Source organism: Papio anubis, chromosome 5 (genome assembly GCF_008728515.1).
Source record: "Papio anubis isolate 15944 chromosome 5, Panubis1.0, whole genome shotgun sequence".
Lineage (NCBI taxonomy): Eukaryota > Metazoa > Chordata > Mammalia > Primates > Cercopithecidae > Papio > Papio anubis.
Window position 1 is genome coordinate 112,620,873 of NC_044980.1, and position 20,857 is coordinate 112,641,729.

Sequence of the window (20,857 nt, forward strand, 5' to 3'; positions counted from 1 at the left end):
GGAGTTCTCTGTAGGTTCTAGATATTAGCCCTTTGTCAGATGAGTAGATTGCAAAAATTTTCTCCCATTCTGTAGGTTGCCTGTTCACTCTGATGGTAGTTTCTTTTGCTGTGCAGAAGCTCTTTAGTTTAATGAGATCCCATTTGTCAATTTTGGCTTTTGCTGCCGTTGCTTTTGGTGTTTTAGACATGAAGTCTTTGCCCATGCCTATGTCCTGAATGGTACTACCTAGGTTTTCCTCTAGGATTTTTATGGTATTAGGTCTAACATTTAAGTCTCTAATCCATCGTGAATGAATTTTCGTATAAGGAGTAAGGAAAGGATCCAGTTTCAGCTTTCTACTTATGGCTAGCCAATTTTCCCAGCACCATTTATTAAATAGGGAATCCTTTCCCCATTTCTTGTTTCTCTCAGGTTTGTCAAAGATCAGATGGCTGTAGATGTGTGGTATTATTTCTGAGGACTCTGTTCTGTTCCATTGGTCTATATCTCTGTTTTGGTACCAGTACCATGCTGTTTTGGTTACTGTAGCCTTGTAGTATAGTTTGAAGTCAGGTAGCGTGATGCCTCCAGCTTTGTTCTTTTGACTTAGGATTGTCTTGGAGATGCGGGCTCTTTTTTGGTTCCATATGAACTTTAAAGCAGTTTTTTCCAATTCTGTGAAGAAACTCATTGGTAGCTTGATGGGGATGGCATTGAATCTATAAATTACCTTGGGCAGTATGGCCATTTTCACGATATTGATTCTTCCTATCCATGAGCATGGTATGTTCTTCCATTTGTTTGTGTCCTCTTTTATTTCACTGAGCAGTGGTTTGTAGTTCTCCTTGAAGAGGTCCTTTACATCCCTTGTAAGTTGGATTCCTAGGTATTTGATTCTCTTTGAAGCAATTGTGAATGGAAGTTCATTCATGATTTGGCTCTGTGTTTGTCTGTTATTGGTGTATAAGAATGCTTGTGATTTTTGCACATTAATTTTGTATCCTGAGACTTTGCTGAAGTTGCTTATCAGCTTAAGGAGATTTTGGGCTGAGACAATGGGGTTTTCTAAATATACAATCATGTCATCTGCAAAGAGGGACAATTTGATTTCTTCTTTTCCTAACTGAATACCCTTGATTTCTTTCTCTTGCCTAATTGCCCTAGCCAGAACTTCCAACACTATGTTGAATAGGAGTGGTGAGAGAGGGCATCCCTGTCTTGTGCCAGTTTTCAAAGGGAATTTGTCCAGTTTTTGCCCATTCAGTATGATATTGGCTGTGGGTTTGTCATGAATAGCTCTTATGATTTTGAGGTACGTTCCATCAGTACCGAATTTATTGAGTGTTTTTAGCATGAAGGGCTGTTGAATTTTGTCAAAAGCCTTTTCTGCATCTATTGAGATAATCATGTGGTTCTTGTCTTTGGTTCTGTTTATATGCCGGATTATGTTTATTGATTTGCGAATGTTGAACCAGCCTTGCATCCCAGGGATGAAGCCCACTTGATCATAGTGGATAAGCTTTTTGATGTGTTGCTGAATCCGGTTTGCCAGTATTTTATTGAGGATTTTTGCATCGATGTTCATCAGGGATATTGGTCTAAAATTCTCTTTTTTTGTTGTGTCTCTGCCAGGCTTTGGTATCAGGATGATGTTGGCCTCATAAAATGAGTTAGGGAGGATTCCCTCTTTTTCTATTGATTGGAATAGTTTCAGAAGGAATGGTACCAGCTCCTCCTTGTACCTCTGGTAGAATTCAGCTGTGAATCCATCTGGTCCTGGACTTTTTTTGGTTGGTAGGCTATTAATTATTGCCTCAATTTCAGAGCCTGCTATTGGTCTATTCAGGGATTCAACTTCTTCCTGGTTTAGTCTTGGAAGAGTGTAAGTGTCCAGGAACTTATCCATTTCTTCTAGATTTTCCAGTTTATTTGCGTAGAGGTGTTTATACTATTCTCTGATGGTAGTTTGTATTTCTGTGGGGTCGGTGGTGATATCCCCTTTATCATTTTTAATTGCGTCGATTTGATTCTTCTCTCTTTTCTTCTTTATTAGTCTTGCTAGTGGTCTGTCAATTTTGTTGATCTTTTCAAAAAACCAACTCCTGGATTCATTGATTTTTTGGAGGGTTTTTTGTGTCTCTATCTCCTTCAGTTCTGCTCTGATCTTAGTTATTTCTAGCCTTCTGCTAGCTTTCGAATGTGTTTGCTCTTGCTTCTCTAATTCTTTTAATTGCGATGTTAGAGTGTCAATTTTAGATCTTTCCTGCTTTCTCTTGTGGGCATTTAGTGCTATAAATTTCCCTCTACACACTGCTTTAAATGTGTCCCAGAGATTCTGGTATGTTGTATCTTTGTTCTCATTGGTTTCAAAGAACATCTTTATTTCTGCCTTCATTTCGTTATGTACCCAGTAGTCATTCAGGAGCAGGTTGTTCAGTTTCCATGTAGTTGAGCGGTTTTGATTGAGTTTCTTAGTCCTGAGTTCTAGTTTGATTGCACTGTGGTCTGAGAGACAGTTTGTTATAATTTCTGTTCTTGTACATTTGCTGAGGAGTGCTTTACTTCCAATTATGTGGTCAATTTTGGAGTAAGTACGATGTGGTGCTGAGAAGAATGTATATTCTGTTGATTTGGGGTGGAGAGTTCTATAGATGTCTATTAGGTCTGCTTGCTGCAGAGATGAGTTCAATTCCTGGATATCCTTGTTAACTTTCTGTCTCGTTGATCTGTCTAATGTTGACAGTGGAGTGTTGAAGTCTCCCATTATTATTGTATGGGAGTCTAAGTCTCTTTGTAAGTCTCTAAGGACTTGCTTTATGAATCTGGGTGCTCCTGTATTGGGTGCATATATATTTAGGATAGTTAGCTCTTCCTGTTGAATTGATCCCTTTACCATTATGTAATGGCCTTCTTTGTCTCTTTTGATCTTTGATGGTTTAAAGTCTGTTTTATCAGAGACTAGGATTGCAACCCCTGCTTTTTTTTGTTCTCCATTTGCTTGGTAAATCTTCCTCCATCCCTTTATTTTGAGCCTGTGTATGTCTCTGCGTGTGAGATGGGTCTCCTGAATACAGCAGACTGATGGGTCTTGACTCTTTATCCAGTTTGCCAGTCTGTGTCTCTTAATTGGAGCATTTAGTCCATTTACATTTAAGGTTAAGATTGTTATGTGTGAACTTGATCCTGCCATTATGATATTAACTGGTTATTTTGCTCGTTAGTTGATGCAGTTTCTTCCTAGCCTCGATGGTCTTTACATTTTGGCATGTTTTTGCAATGGCTGGTACCGGTTGTTCCTTTCCACGTTTAGTGCTTCCTTCAGGGTCTCTTGTAAGGCAGGCCTAGTGGTGACAAAATCTCTAAGCATTTGCTTATCTGTAAAGGATTTTATTTCTCCTTCACTTATGAAACTTAGTTTGGCTGGATATGAAATTCTGGGTTTAAAATTCTTTTCTTTAAGAATGTTGAATATTGGCCCCCACTCTCTTCTGGCTTGGAGAGTTTCTGCCGAGAGATCTGCTGTTAGTCTGATGGGCTTCCCTTTGTGGGTAACCCGACCTTTCTCTCTGGCTGCCCTTAAGATTTTTTCCTTCATTTCAACTTTGGTGAATCTGGCAATTATGTGTCTTGGAGTTGCTCTTCTCGAGGAGTATCTTTGTGGCGTTCTCTGTATTTCCTGGATTTGAATGTTGGCCTGCCCTACTAGGTTGGGGAAGTTCTCCTGGATGATATCCTGAAGAGTGTTTTCCAACTTGCTTCCATTTTCCCCCTCACTTTCAGGCACCCCAATCAGACGTAGATTTGGTCTTTTTACATAATCCCATACTTCTTGCAGGCTTTGTTCATTTCTTTTTCTTCTTTTTTCTTTTGGTTTCTCTTCTCGCTTCATTTCATTCATTTGATCCTCAATCGCTGATACTCTTTCTTCCAGTTGATCGAGTCGGTTACTGAAGCTTGTGCATTTGTCACGTATTTCTCGTGTCATGGTTTTCATCTCTTTCATTTCGTTTAGGACCTTCTCTGCATTAATTACTCTAGCCATCAATTCTTCCACTTTTTTTTCAAGATTTTTAGTTTCTTTGCGCTGGGTACGTAATTCCTCCTTTAGCTCTGAGAAATTTGATGGACTGAAGCCTTCTTCTCTCATCTCGTCAAAGTCATTCTCCGTCCAGCTTTGATCCGTTGCTGGCGATGAGCTGCACTCCTTTGCTGGGGGAGATGCGCTCTTATTTTTTGAATTTCCAGCTTTTCTGCCCTGCTTTTTCCCTATGTTTGTGGTTTTATCTGCCTCTGGTCTTTGATGATGGTGATGTACTGATGGGGTTTTGGTGTAGGTGTCCTTCCTGTTTGATAGTTTTCCTTCTAACAGTCAGGACCCTCAGCTGTAGGTCTGTTGGAGATTGCTTGAGGTCCACTCCAGACCCTGTTTGCCTGGGTATCAGCAGCAGAGGCTGCAGAAGATAGAATATTTCTGAACAGTGAGTGTACCTGTCTGATTCTTGCTTTGGAAGCTTCCTCTCAGGGGTGTACTCCACCCTGTGAGGTGTGGGGTGTCAGACTGCCCCTAGTGGGGGATGTCTCCCAGTTAGGCTACTCAGGGGTCAGGGACCCACTTGAGCAGGGAGTCTGTCCCTTCTCAGATCTCAACCTCCGTGTTGGGAGATCCACTGCTCTCTTCAAAGCTGTCAGACAGAGTCATTTGCGTCTGCAGAGGTTTCTGCTGCGTCTGTCCCCAGAGGTGGAGTCTACAGAGACAGGCAGGTTTCTTTGAGCTGCTGTGAGCTCCACCCAGCTCGAGCTTCCCAGCAGCTTTGTTTACCTACTTAAGCCTCAGCAATGGCGGGCGCCCCTCCCCCAGCCTCGCTGCTGCTTTGCAGGTAGATCACAGACTGCTGTGCTAGCAATGAGGGAGGCTCCGTGGGTGTGGGACCCTCCCGGTCAGGTGTGGGATATGATCTCCTGGTGTGCCTGTTTGCTTAAAGCGCAGTATTGGGGTGGGAGTTACCCGATTTTCCAGGTGTTGTGTATCTCAGTTCTCCTGGCTAGGAAAAGGGATTCCCTTCCCCCTTGCGCTTCCCAGGTGAGGCAATGCCTCGCCCTGCTTCAGCTCTCGCTGGTCGGGCTGCAGCAGCTGACCAGCACCGATCGTCCGGCACTCCCCAGTGAGATGAACCCAGTACCTCAGTTGAAAATGCAGAAATCACCGGTCTTCTGTGTCGCTCGCGCTGGGAGTTGGAGACTGGAGCTGTTCCTATTCGGCCATCTTGCTCCGCCCCCCGATCTTGTTCCTTTTTATGGCTGCATAGTATTCCATGGTATATATGTACCACATTTTCCTTATCCAGCCTATCATTGATGGGCATTTGGGCTGTTTCCATGTCTTTGCTATTGTGAATAGTGCTGCAATGAACACAGGCATGCATGTATCTTTCTAATACAACAATTTATTTTCCAAAGGAAACATTTTATATGAAAAATATACTATCCCTATAACATGTATTTGTACCCAGTGGGATAATTCTGGGAGTAAGACAGTGTAATGCAGTTTGTTGGGTTGTTGCGAGGCTTCTAATGTTCTGCTCCCAAACATGACTTTCTTTCTTCATTCTTTTTGACAAGAATACTTACAGACTTGGCAGAGTAGAAACAATGACAGAATATATATTCTTAGTAGATAAACAGGTTATTAAAGTGCCTTTTGATGGGACAGGGCCAAAAAGTATCATGAATAACCAAGTGTTCATTTTATTCCAAGGAGGGTGTTCGGTAAATGACTCTGATTTGGGGCCAGGAGTTAACAACCTGAGCTAGTGGCAAAGGAGACTTGCTGTGTCACTTTGGAAAGCATGTGTTGACGAACGTTGTTGCTCTTTCTGATGGCAGTCTTTCTCATCATTTGCCACAGCTGAGAAGGCAGGCATCTCCCACAAAGTGGTTTAGATGACAGATGCTTCTTGCATGGACGCTCTGAGTTAACTACTTTTCTAGAGATTCCTTTCCAGCTCAAGCTGGGATTACAGAAACCATTCAGCAAATGAACATTGACTGGACCAGCTGCTCCATATATAACATATTGAGGCTCTTCAACTTGTTTGAAGCCTGGTACAATTTATCTGCACAGGTGCTGCAGGTGGAAAGCTATTAAATTTTCATTTATGTTGGCATTTCACAGGCATTCAAGCTTTCCAGAGCTGGAGCAGGCTGCCATCTTAAATGATTGGATTTATAGGAAGTTCAAATCTTGTGGAGAGAAAAGGGAACATGTAGGCATTGACCTTATTGGCTCATAATGTCTCCTTGGTTTCTGAACTTATTCAGTGTTTTGTCCTCCCTTCCTCCCAGATGCTGTTGTGCCAGATTCATTAACTGACTAACCCTGCTTTTCATTTTAATGACAAACATTTCTAATGTCCAAATAATAAACTCTGGTCTCAATAGTGACTGCTGACTTTAATCACTGGTTATCTGCTAGTCAGCTCTAGCTTAGTCTTAAAGACTTGCCTGAAGTTATCATTCTGTAATGCTATATGAAAAAAAAACTGATTAAAAATGGTACAAAAGACTAGATTAACATATGAATGGATTATTATTTTCACCTAAACACAGATGAAAGAGACACAAATACGATAAATACATCCTATTCTGGAGCAGGGCATGTCTGCTATATGTATATGTACACACACACACTATATATATTATATATAGTGTGTATATATACTGTGTATATATATTATATATAGTGTATATATACACACTATATATATAGTGGTTCACGCCATTCTCCTGCCTCAGCCTCTCAGAGTAGCTGGGACTACAGGTGCCCACCACCACCCCCGGCTAATTTTTTGTGTTTTTAGTAGAGATGGGGTTTCACCGTGTTAGCCAGGATGGTCTTGATCTCCTGACCTCGTGATCCGCCCGCCTCGGCCTCCCAAAGTGCTGGGATTACAATATAATATATATAGTGTGTATATAAATCGTATTTTATATATATAGTGTATTATATATATAGTGTGTATATATATTTTATTTTATTTTTGAGACAGGATCTTGCTCTGTTTTCCAAGCTTGGAGTCCAGTTGTGTAATCACAGCTCCCTGCAACCTTGAACTCCTGACCTCAAGTAATCTTCCCACCCTGGCCTCCCAAACTGCTGAGATTACAGGCATGACACACCATCCTAGCCTCAGATATATATTTTCTTCCTTTCCATGGGTTATCTTCTCACTCTATTGATAGTGTCCTTGGTATATAAAAGTTTTAGATTTTGACATAATTCAATTTATCTATGTCCCTTTGCTGCCTTTGCAGTCTTTATTATTTCTTTAATGTTGACTCTCTTCATAGTATTTTTATCACGATGGAAAAATTTTGGTTACTTTGCTGTTTTCTTAAGCTTTATGTTACAGACCTTTAATTAACCTCGCTGCCTGATGCTTTTCATTCCTGTAGATTTTGACGTCCAGCCTGAATTGTAGCTCCTTATGGAGTGCCAGCAAGCAGGCAATAGGGCCAAGGGACCTTACATGCCAAGTTGACTTCTATTTATGTTCTCTTCAAAATTGGAGTTCTACTCTAAACAGTAACACTTTATTTGGTTGGCTTGGTAGCCTCAGAATTCCACCATCTTTTTAATCTATGTATTCAACATTCACTGGTGCTTATAATTTCAATTTGTGCAGTTTGTTTAATCCCTATTTGTGTCATCTGAAAAATTAATGAGTATATCTGGTACCCTCATCTAGGTCAGGTTTGGTTTTCTTTCTGAATATTTTATTATTTAAACTTTTTCCACATCTTTCTCCCCTACTTAATGATTTCTTACCACGTTGTTTCATAAATAACCTTTTCAAATCTGTAATTTGAACTAACTCTTAGATAACTTCTGAATTAGACAAAATTATTCTTTTTTTCTCACTTATAACCCTTTCTGGCACATTTTGTATACAGAATTATGTGTTAACTAAAATTATATCCTTAGTAACCTAAAACTTTAATGAACCCCTAAAAAGCAAGAAATCCTGAATAACAGTGGGCATTTACCGGTAAGAACAATTCACAGTTTTAGAAACATATTTCCCCATATTACAACACTTCTTAGTTGGAAATGACCCAGATATTAAATGAGCATTAAAAGTAACTTTAGGATTTTAATTTATGCAAAAAGTTTACATAATAAGACATTTATCCCATTCACTGTACTTTACATAAGACATTTATCCCATTCACTGTACTTATTACTTTTAACAAAGGAGACATGAGACATCAACTAACGTATGTAAAACAAGCATTGGTTTGGTCTGGAAAGGCGGGACAACCAAGGTGAGGAGTCTTGGGGGCTTTCAGATCACAGGTTGGAGACAAATTGTTGCATTCTTTTGAGTTTCCAATTAGCCTTTCCAAAGGAAGCAATCAGATATGAATTCATCTCAGTGAGACTGAATAGAATGGGAGGCAGACTTGCCCTAAGCAGCTCCTAGCTTGAATTAACACTGACATTTTAAAATACTTAGCAAAGACAAACATAAAATTCAGACAAAATGTATGCTGACAATTCTGAAGGCATTTCTATTTTTATTCCACCAATAATTTTAAGGATAGCTTGTTTAGTAAAGTTTTACTCTAAATCACATGAACTTGAAAATTGTTAACACTTATTTACTTAATTTATAAGCGCTCTTTTACTTACAAGCCAATTTGGTAGACACAACATATAACAATAAGTGTGCATACAAATAAACACATCTAGACATGTATACACACATAAACAAAGATCCCACAGCTTGAAACCTTAGCCATGAGATAGCAATACAAGCTTGCTGGTTTTACTTTGCCTCAGTAGATAATCCAAGGAAGGCTGTGAACCAAAATTTTGGGTAAAGCAGTCTCCATGGCCGTTTGATTTTTTGTTTGTTTGTTTGTTTTTTGAGACGGAAGTCTCGCTTTGTTGCCCAGGCTGGAGTGCAGTGGCGTGATCTCGACTCACTACAAGCTCCGCCTCCCGGGTTCACGCCATTCTCCTGCCTCAGCCTCTCAGAGTAGCTGGGACTACAGGTGCCCGCCACCACCCCCGGCTAATTTTTTTGTATTTTTAGTAGAGACGGGGTTTCACCGTGTTAGCCAGGATGGTCTCGATCTCCTGACCTCGTGATCCTTCCGCCTCGGCCTCCCAAAGTGCTGGGATTACAAGCGTGAGCCACTCCGCCTGGCCCGCCATTTGATTTTTAAAGGCTAAACCTCCCCAGACTACAGGAGCACTGGGGTCAAACAGTACAAAAGGAGAGCATCACACGTTAACCAGGCTCCCTACTTACAATAGGAATACAAAAGCCTGGATACATGCAATGCCATCCCACTTTCCCGTTAGACAGTAAACTTCAGATTTTAAACAAATTTGGGACCAAGCAGCATTGCAACTGTGAGAGAAAATTCTAAGGAGGGTTTAATACTAGGCCTCAGAACCTCTGCCAAGAGCCTCTTCTTTTGAGTGTGAGGTCCACAGAACCCACGGAGCATCCTCCTGTGGGGTCCAGTCTTAGAGTTCCAGATGTCTCTGACCTTAGGTGGTCGCCACCTGCAGGTTTCCCCTCCAAAGCATACTATGAGGTTTATAAGAATAGGAAACAGCCGCTGTAAGACTCTCCAGGCTGGCTTGCCAAAATATGTTAAGGGTGTCCAGGTTCTTGGCATCTTGAACAAAGAATTGGACAAAACGCACAAATAAAGCAAGGAAGGAATGAAGGGATTTATTGAAAATGAATCGGGCCCGAGCATAGGGGCTCTAAGGGCAGGTTTTTTTTTTTTTTTTTAAATATATATTTTTTAAAGCAGCTAAACCCCTTTTTCAAACAGAAGCTTAAGCGAAAACTCAGTGCAGCTGATAAGAGCAGCAGCTGCTCTGTTTGGGGCAAGGGATAAAGAAGTTCAGACTCCTGCTTTCCTTCCTCCAGTTCCTAAAGCTTTTCTTCTGAACTTGGATAGAGGCTTTACTCAGAAGAGAAAGACCTGCTAATCAGGTAGGAAATGGAACACAGTCATTCACTCCTTCTTCCCCAGCCCTACTTACATCAAAGCAATTCTGCTTTCATATGTTAAACATATTTAGAAGTCCATGTAACATTCAACTTAAACAACAGGGTTCTCTGTGTGAAATAGCTGTTCAAAGACCTCCAATCTAGTTCACAGGGCAAAACGTCAACCCATATAGAGCTGAGGACTTGTAACCATGATACAGCTCTATGACACCCCAATGTGGATACTAACCCAGGTGAGTAGCTCACATAGGGAAGATTAAAACCCAGAGGGGGGTCACCTGGCAAAGAGACCAGTTACTGAGACACACAACTCTTAGTTTTGATTCTAGAAATTGTAAACTGGAAGGGAACTCAGAGATCACCTAGCCCAGAAGCTGCAAATGATGTGTTGGTGTGTATAACATTTTAAAAATCCGTCACCAGCAATTAAAAAAATAAGAAATGAGACATAGGGCTTTTTGGAACTTACAAACAGGGTTGGTCCAGTGAGAGGGGGCTGGACAGAACTGCCACAGCTTGCAGAAAGCATGCAGGTTATATAGCATTTTCACTTATCACCCTTCCCTCAACTACCTCCACCTGACAATCTTCATTTAATCCAAACAAAGGGCCTTGATCACCTGTACAGCCTGTGTTCCATGGGATGGGCAAGGGCCTCAGATGTTTCTTACAGATAAGGAATTAATCTCCAGGTTGGTCATGCTCAAAAGTCTGAATTCACAGTGCCCATGTATACATCTGTCATATGTGGGCATTCTCAGGGTATGCTTAAGTTATCACTGTCAGGTTCATCTATCATCTGCCATAAACTTTGTGCTTAACATAATACCTTTGAGATTCATCCATGTTGTAGCGTATGATCAGATTTCTGTCTTTTTAAAAATGATGTAATATTTGCAATATAAACATCATAAAAGTATATAGTCACTAGCCTATCCAAGGTCAATGCTAAAGAAAAAATCTTAAAAGCAGCTAGAGAAAAAAGTCAGATCATGTACAACGGGAAGCCCATCAGGCCAACAGCAGATTTCTCAGCAGAAATATTACAAGCCAGGGGAGATTAGAGGCCTACTTTCAACATTATTAAAGAAAAGAAGTTTCAAGCAATAATTTTATATCTTGCCAAACTAAGCTTCATCAGTGAAGGAGAAATAAAATCTTTTCCAGGCAAGCAAATGTTAAGGGAATTTGTTACCACTGCACCAGCATTATGAGAGATCTTTAAGGGAGTTCCAAACATGGAATCAAAAGTATAATACCTGCTACCACAAAGTTGCACTTAAGTAAATAGCCCATAGATCCTATAAATCAACCACCTAACAACTTTGCAATAGGATCAAATCTTAATATCAACATAAACCTTGAATGTAAATGGTCTAAATGTTCTACTTAAAAGGCTCAAAGTGACAATTTGGATTAAAAACCAGGATCCATCTGTCTGCTGTCTTTAAAAGACCTATCTCACTGACAACATTCATAGACTCAAAGTAAAGTTGGAGAAAGATCTATCGCTGAAACCGAAAACAAAAAAAGAGATGAGGTTGCTATTCTTGTATCAGATAGAACATACTTTAACAACAGTAAAAAAGACAAAGAAGGAGATTACATAATGATGCAGGGTTCAATTCAACAAGAAGACAACTATCTTACATATATACACAACCAACATTGGAGCACCCAGATTAATAAAACAAGTACTTCTAGATCTACAAAAGATTTACACTGCCACTCAATAGGAGACTTCAACACCTCACTGACAGTATTGGACAGATAATCAAGGCAGAAAACTAGCAAGTAAATTCTAGACTTAAATTTGACATTTGACCAATTGGACCTAAAAGATCTAATAGAATATTCCACTCATCAACCACAGAGTATACATTATTTTTATCTGTATGTGGTACATATTCCAAGATTAGAACACTTTTTTTGCTGGCCAAAAGCAAGTCCCAATAAATTAAAAAAAAAAAGAAAAAGAAATCATTCCAACCATACTCTCCAATCACAATGGAATAAAAATAGAAATAAATACCAAGAAGATCCTTCAAAACCACACTATTGCATGGAAATTAAACAACTTGCTCCTGAGTTAATTTTGGGTAAGCAATGAAATTAAGGCAGAAATTTTAAAAATTCTTTGAAATAAATGAAAATAAAGACCCAACATACCAAAATCTCTGGGATGCTGTGAAGGAAGTGTTAAAAGTTTACTGCACCAAATGCCTACCTCAAAAACTTACAAAGATCTCAAATTAAGAATCTAACATCACACCTAATAGAAATAGAAAAAAGGACAAACCACAAAGCTAGCAGAAGAAAAACAACTAAAATCAGAGAACTGAATGAAATTGAGACCCAAAAATCTAGACACAGAATCAATAAACCAAAAGTTGGTTTTTGAGAGGATAAACAAGATTGATAGACTGCTAGCTATGTTAACAAAGAAAAAAAGAGAGAAGATCCAAATAGGCATAATCAGAAATGTCAAAGGTAGTATTACAACTGATCCCACAGAAATAGAAAATTCCTAGAAACATACAACTTCCTAAGACTAAACCAGGAAGAAACAAGAATCCTGAACATGTCAATAATGAGTAATGAAATTAAATCAGTAATAAAAATTATACCAACCAAATAAAGCCCTGGACAAGATGGATTCACAGCCCAATTCTACCAAACATACAAAGAGGAGCTGATATGAATCCTACTTACTATTCCCAAAAATCAAGGAAGAAGGACTCCTCCCTACTCATTCTATAAACCAGTATCATTCTGATATCAAAATCTGGCAAACACACAACAAAAAAAGAAAATTTCAAGCCAACATTCCTGATGAACGTATGATATGGTTTAGATCTGTGTCCCCACCAAATCTCATGTTGAATTATAGGCTCCAATATTGGAAGTGGGGTCTGGTGGGAGGTGGTTGGATCATGGGGGTGGATTTCACAAAATAGTTTAGCACCATCCCCTTGATGCTGTTCTCATGATTCTGAGTTCTCATGAGATCTGGTTCTATAAAACTATGCAGCAACTCCCTCCTCACTCTCTCTTCCTTCTGCTCCAGCCATGTGAAATGTCTGCTCCATTTTACCTTCCACCATGATTGTAAGTTTCCTGAGGCCTCCCTAGAAGGCAAGCAAATGCCAGCATCATGCTTCCTGTACAGGCTGCATAATTGGGAGCCAATTAAACCTATTTTCTTTATAAATTACCCAATCTCAGGAAGCAATGTGAACACAGACTATTACAGAAAAATTTTATAGGAATTTTTATAGCAACCTGAGGTCAGACTAATACAGAAAATTGGTACTCAGAAGTGGGGCATTGCTATAGATATACCTGAAAATGTGAAAGTGACTTTGGAACTGGGTAACGGGCAGAGGTTGGAAGAATTTGGGGACTCAGAAGAAGACAGATGAGGGAAAGTTTGAAACTTTCTAGGGACTAGCTGAATGTTCATAACCAAAATGCTGATAATCAAATGTACGATGAAGTCCAGGCTGATGAAGTCTCAGATGGAAATGAGGAACTTGTTGGGAACTAGAATAAGATTACTTTTGTTATGCTTAGCAAAAACTTGGCTGCATTTTGCCTCTGTCCTAGGGATCTGTGGAACTTTGAACTTGATAGTGATGATTTAGGTTATCTGGTGGAAGAAATTTCTAAGCAACAAAGCATTCCAGAAATAGCCTGGCTGCTTCCAAAAGCCTGTTCTTATATGTGTTAGCAAATAAATGACCTGAAGTTGGAACTGATACTTAAAAGGGACACAGAATATAAAAGTGTAAAAAATTTGCAGCCTGGCCCTGTGGTAGAAAAACCCATTTTCATGGGAGGCATTCAAGCAAAAATTTGCATGAGTAAAAAGGAGTCAAGTAGTTAAGACAATGGGGGAAAGGCCTCAAAGGCATTTCAGATAATATATAAAGAACTTAAGCAATTGAGCAAGCAAAAAACCAAATAACCCCATTAAAAAAATGGAAAAAAGACATGAATGGACACTTCTCAAAAGAAGATGTACATGTGGCCAACAAACATGTAAAATGCTCAACATCACTAATCATCAGAGAAATGTACATCAAAGCCACAATGAGATACCATCTCACACCAGTCAGTATGGCTATTATTAAAAAGTCATAAAATAACAGATGCTGGTGAGGTTGTGGAGAAAAGGGAATGCTTATATACTGTTGGTGGGAAGGTAAATTAGTTCAACCACTGTGGAAAGCAGTTTGGAGATTTTCCAAAGCACTTAAAACAGAACAACCATTGAACACAGAAATCCCATTACTGGGTATATACCAAAGGAATATAAATTATTCTACCAAAAAGACACATGCACTTGTATGTTCCTGAAGCACAATTTGTAGTAGCAAAGACACAAAATTAGCCCAGATGTGCATCAGTGGTGGACTGGATAAAGAAAAATTGGCACAAATACACCACTGAACACTACGAAGCCACTAAAAAGAATGAAATCATGTCTTTGCATCAATATGGATGCAGCTGGAGGTCATTATCCTAAGTGAATTAACTCAGGAACAGAAAACCAAATACTACATTTGGTTTTCTCACTTATAAGTGGAGCAAAACATTGGGTACTCATGGACATAAAGATGGCCACAATAGACACTGGGAACTATTAGAGGAGAGAGGGGGAAAGAGTCAAAAAACAATTTTGTACTATGCTCACTACCTGGGTGATGGAATTATTCATACCTCAAATCTCAGCATCACACAATATACTCATGTAACAAACCTGCACATATACACCCTGAACCTAAAAGCTGAAATTATTAAAAATGGCATAATAGTTCATTTTATGTGTATATATACCACATTATCTTGATCCAGTCATCTTTTAATGGACATTTGGATTGCTTCTACCTCTTAGCTATTGTAAATAATGCTGCTATGAACATAAGTGTGCAGAGATCTCTTTGAGATCCTGCATTGATTTCTTTTGGATATATACCCAAATGTGGGATTGCTGTATTATAAATTATTTTTAATTTTTTGAGGAACCTTCATACTTCTTGCCGCAGTGGCTGCATTGTTTTACAATCCTACTCAAATTGCAAAGGTGTTCCATTTCTCCACATCCTCACAAACTCTTTTTTTTTTTCATTCTTTTGATAATACCCATCCTAATCGGGGGTGAGCGTATTTCACTGTGGTTTTAATGTGCATTTCTCTTGCGATTATTGATCTTTTCATATTCTAGTTGGCCATTTGGAGAATTGTCTATTCAAGTTATTTACCAATTTTTAAATCAGGTTATTTGATTTTTTGGTTGTTGAGTTGTAGAAGTTGTTTATATATTCTGGTTATTAACCCCTTTTCAGAAATACAATTTGTGAATATTTTCTCCTATTCCATATCTTTCCTTTTCTATCTGTTGATTATTGTTTTGATGAGAAGTTGTTTTAAATTGTGACATAGTCCTGTTTGTCTATTTTGCTTTTTTGGCTGTGCTTTGCTGTCATATCTAAGAAATCGTTGCCAAATTCAATATCCTGTAGCATTTACCCTATGTTATCTTTTGGGAGTTTTACAGTGTTAGGTCTTATGTTTAGGTCTTTAATTCATTTTGAGTTAATTTTCATATATGCTGTAAGGTAAGGGTCCAACTTCATTCATTTGCATGTCACTATCCTATTGTTTCAATACCATTTGTTGCAGAGATTATCCTTTTTCCATTGTATATTCTAGGCACCCTTGTCAAAGACCACTTGATCATTTACATGTGGGTTTATTCTGGACTCTGTTCTGTTTCATTGGTTTATATGCCTTTCTTATGGCCATAACATACTGTTTTGATTACTGTTGCTTTGTAATAATTTTGAAATCAGGAAGTGTGATGCCTCCAATCTTGTTTCCTTTCTCAGGATTGTTTTGGCTATTTGGGTTCCCTTGAGATTCCACATGAATTTCAGAATTTTTTGTCTGTAATACGTCTGTAAAATATGCCATGGCAATTTTGATAGGAATTGCATTAAATTCGTAGATCACTTTGGGTAATATGGACATTTTAACAATATTAAGTCTTCCAATCTATGAGCATGAGATATCTTTCTATTTGTGTATATTTTCTTTAAGCAATATTTTGTAGTTTTTGGTGTCTGTTTTAAACCTCCTTGGTTAAACTTATTCTTATGTATTTTATCCTTTTGGGTGCTATAGTAAATGGGATTTTCTTAATTTTATTTTCAATTTATTCATTATTAATACATAGAAATGCAAGTGATTTTTATAAGTTGATTTTGTATGCTACAAATTTGCTGAAAGCATTTGTTAGTTTTAACTTTTTTTGTTTGTGGAATCTTTATAGAGTTTTCTCCATAAAAGATCATCAGTGAACAGAGATAATTTTACTTCTTTCTTTCCAATGTGGATGCATTTTATTGTATTTCTTTTTTATTTTATATTTTTTCCCAATTGCTCTGACTGGGACTTTTAGTACTATGTTGAACAGCAGTAATAAGAATGGACATTCTTGCTTTCTTCCTGATCTTAGAGGAAAAGTTTCAGTCTTTCACCACTGACTATGACCTTAGCTGTGGGCTTTTCAAAATTTATTTTTATTATGTTAAGGTAGTTTCCTTTTATTCCTACTTTGTTGAGTGTTTTTGTCATGAAAGATTGTTGAACTTTGTCAAATGCTTTTAAAACAATTTTGATTTTATTTTAAATTGACATAACGTTGTATGTATTTATTATGTACAACATGGTGTTCTGAGATGTATACATTGTGGAATTGCTAAATCTAGCTAATTAACATATGAATTACCTCACAAAGTTACCATTTTTTGTGGTAACAGCACTTATAATCTAGTATCAGAATTTTTCAATAATACAATACATTGTTATTAACTAGTCACCATGTGTTACAATAGATCTCTTAAAATTATTCATCATAGCTAACTGAAATTTTGTATCTTTTGACCAACACTTCCCATACACCACACCTCCACCATTGCAACAGCATCTAGTAACCACCAGTCTACCCTCTACTTTATTAGATCAACTCGTTTAGATTCCACGTATAAGTGAGATCGTGCAGTATTTGTTTTCTGTGCCTGGCTTATTTCACTTAACATAATGTCCTCTAGGCTCATTCATGTTGCTGCAAATGACAAGATTTCCTTTTTTTTTTTAATCACTGACTAGTATTTCCCTGTGTATATATATACTATATTTTCTTTATTCATTTATCTGTTGATGGACACTTAGATTGATTTCATATCTTAACTGTCAGGTTGGTGCAAAAATAATTGTGTTTTTTGCCACTGAAAGTAATATTTTGGATAATGCTGTAATAAACATGAGAGTGCAGCTATCCCTTTGATATACTGACTTCCTCTTTTTGGATATATATCCAGTAGTTGAATTGCTTGATCATATGGTGATTCTATTTTTGTTTTTTAAAGGAAACTCCATACTGTTTTCTATAATGGCTATACAAATTTACATTCCTACCAATAGTTTGCAAGGGTTCCCTTTATCCACATGTTCATCAGCACTTGTTATCTTTTGTCTGTTAATAGCCATTCTAACAGGTGTAAGGTAATATCTCATTGTAGTTTTCATTTGCATTTTCTTGATGATAAGTGTTGAGGATTTTTTAATATATCTGTCAGCCATTTGTATATCTTCTTTTGATAATTGTCTATTCTGTTTCTTTGTTCATTTTGTATTTTTAAGACAGGGTTTCAGTTTTTTTGTTTGTTTGTTTGTTTTTGTTTTTGTTTTTTTTTGCTGGGGCTGAGGTACAGTGGTGCAAGCACGGCTCACTGATGCCTTGCTCTGGGCTGAAGTGATCCTCCCACCTTAGCCTCCTGAGTAGCTGGGACTACAGGCACACACCACCACACCTGGCTAATATTTTAATTTTGTAGAGATAAGATCTTACTCTTTTGCCCTGACTAGTCTTGAAAATCTAGACTCAAGTGATCCTCCCTCCTTGGCCCAAAAAGCTGGAATTATAGACTTGAGTCACTCTACACAGCCTCTTTGCCCATTTTTAATTCAGATTATTTGTTCTCTTCGTATTAAGTTTTTATGTTTCTTATACATTTTTAATATCAATCCTTTATTAGGTGTGTACTTTGTGAATATTTTCTCCCTTTCCATAGGTTGTTTCTATATTCTGTTGATTGTTTCCTTTGCTGAGTAAAAGCCTTTTAGGTTAATATAGTCTCATTTTTCTCTTTTTTGTTTTCGTTTGCTGTGCTTTTGAGGTCTTAGCCAAAAGATCTTTGCCTATATTAATGTCCTGGAGTGTTTCTCATATGTTTTCTTCTAGAATTTTTACTGTTTTAGGTCTTATGTTTAAGTCTTTAATCCATTTTGAGTTGGTTTTTGTATATGCTGAGAGATAGGGATCTAGTTTCATTCTTCTGTATAGGGATCTTCACTTTTCCAGCACCATCTATTAAAGAGGATATTCTTTTCACAGTATATGTTCTTGGAGTCTTTGATGAAAATCAGTTGGCTGTAAATCTATATTTATGTTTTGGTTCTCTATTGTCTTCCATTGGTCTATGTGGTTGTTTTTATAGCAGTACTGTGCTGTTTCGGTTAGTATAGCCTTGTAATTCAGGTAGTTGATACTCCCAGCTTTGTTCTTTTGCTCACAATAACTTTGACTATTCAGATTCTTTTTTGGTTCCATATAAATTTTAGAATTGTTTTTTCAATTACTATGAAAAATGTCATTGGTGAGCGTGGCGTGGTGGCTCACACCTTTAATCCCAGCACTTTGGGAAGCTGAGGTGGGTGAATCACCTGAGGTCAGAAGTTCAAAACCAGCCTGACTAAATGGTGAAACCCCATCTCTACTAAAAATACAAAAATTAGCCAGGTGTGGTGGCATATGCCTGTAATCCCAGCTATTTGGGAGGCTGATACAAGAGAATCACTTGAACCCAGGAGGTGGAGGTTGCAGTGAGCTGAGATTGTGCTACTGCACTCCAGCCTGGGCGACAGAAAGAGACTCCAAATTAAAAAAAAAAAAAAAAAGATAAGAAGAAGAAAAATGTCATTGGTATTTCTGATAGGAATTGCATCGAATCTGTAAATTGCTTTAGGTAGTATGGCTATTTTAACAATATTAATTCTGCCTGTTTATTAGCAGTGATATCTTTCAATTTGTTAGCATCCCTTTCAATACCTCTTATCAACATTTGTAATTTTCCTTGTAGAGACCATTTATGTCCTTTGTTAAATCCATTCTTAGGTGTTTTATTTTTTTTGTAAATGTTATAAATGTGCTGTTTTCCTTATTTTTTTCAGATAGTTTGCTGTTAACGGTTTTAAAATGCTGCTGATTTTTGTATGTTGCTTTTGTATCCTGCAAGTTGTTTATTAGTTCTCACAGTTTTTGGTGGCATCTCTGGGGTTTTCTACATATTAGATCATATCATCTGCCCATAGGGACAATTTAACCACTTTTTTCCAAATTGTAGGCCTTTTCTTAATTTCTCTTACCTAACACTTCCGGTCAGGACTTCTGGTATGTTGAATAGAAGAGGCAAGAATTAGCATCCTTCTCTTTTCTAGATATTAGAAAAAGTTTCAACTTTTTCTCGTGAAGTGCTATATAAATTGGATGTTTGTCATGTATAGTGTCCATTTGGTTGAGGTATACCCCTTCTATACTTATTTTTTTGAGAATTTTCATTATAAAAATGTTGAATTATGTCAAATCCTTTTCTGCAGCTATTGAAATAATCATATGGCTTTTGTCCTTTATTCTGTTAATGGCATATATCATATTTATAGATTTGTTTATGATGAACTATACTTGAAACCCTGGGATGAACCACGTTTTATCAGGGTAAATGTTCTTTTCATTGTGCTGTTGGATTTGGTTTGAGTGTTGTTTTGAGGATTTTTGCATCTATGTTCATCAAAGATATAGTCCTGTAATTTTGTTTCCTTATAGCGTCCTTGTCCGGCCTTGGTATCAGGGTAAAAGTGACATTTTAAAATGAGTTTGAAAGAATTCTCTTCCTTCCAATTTTTTGGAATAATTTGAGAATTAGCATTAGTTCTTTAAAAAATATATGGTAGAATTCAGCAGCAGAGAAGCCATCCAGTCGTGGTCTTTGTTGGAAGACTTCATTACTGCTTTAACCTCATTACTTGTTATTGATCTGTTCAGGAGTCTCATTCTTTCTTATTTAATTTTGATGTATTGGCCGGGCGCGGTGGCTCAAGCCTGTAATCCCAGCACTTTGGGAGGCCGAGACGGGCGGATCACGAGGTCAGGAGATCGAGACCATCCTGGCTAACACGGTGAAACCCCGTCTCTACTAAAAATACAAAAAAACTAGCCAGGTGAGGTGGCGGGCGCCTGTAGTCCCAGCTACTCGGGAGGCTGAGGCAGGAGAATGGCATAAACCTGGGAGACAGAGCTTGCAGTGAGCTGAGATCCGGCCACTGTACTCCAGCCTGGGTGACAGAGCGAGACTCCATCTCAAAAAAAAAAAAAAAAAAAAATTTTGATGTATTGCATGTGTCCAGGAATTTATTAATTTTCTCTAGATTTTCCAATTTTTGATGTATAGTTGTTCATAATAGTCTCTAAAAATCCTTTGTATTATTGTGTCATCAGTTGTAATGTCTTTTTTGTTTCTGATTTTATTTATTTGGTTCTTGTCTTGTTTTTTAGTCTAGAGAATGATTTGTCAATATTGCTTAATTTTTCAAAAAATTAACTTTACTCTGGTAAAAATCAATTTTGAAATGTCCATGTAATGTAGTACCATGCAGGTATTCAAGATAATTAGGTATATATTTTTGTGATGCTATGTTGCAACGTTCATTGAGTGAAG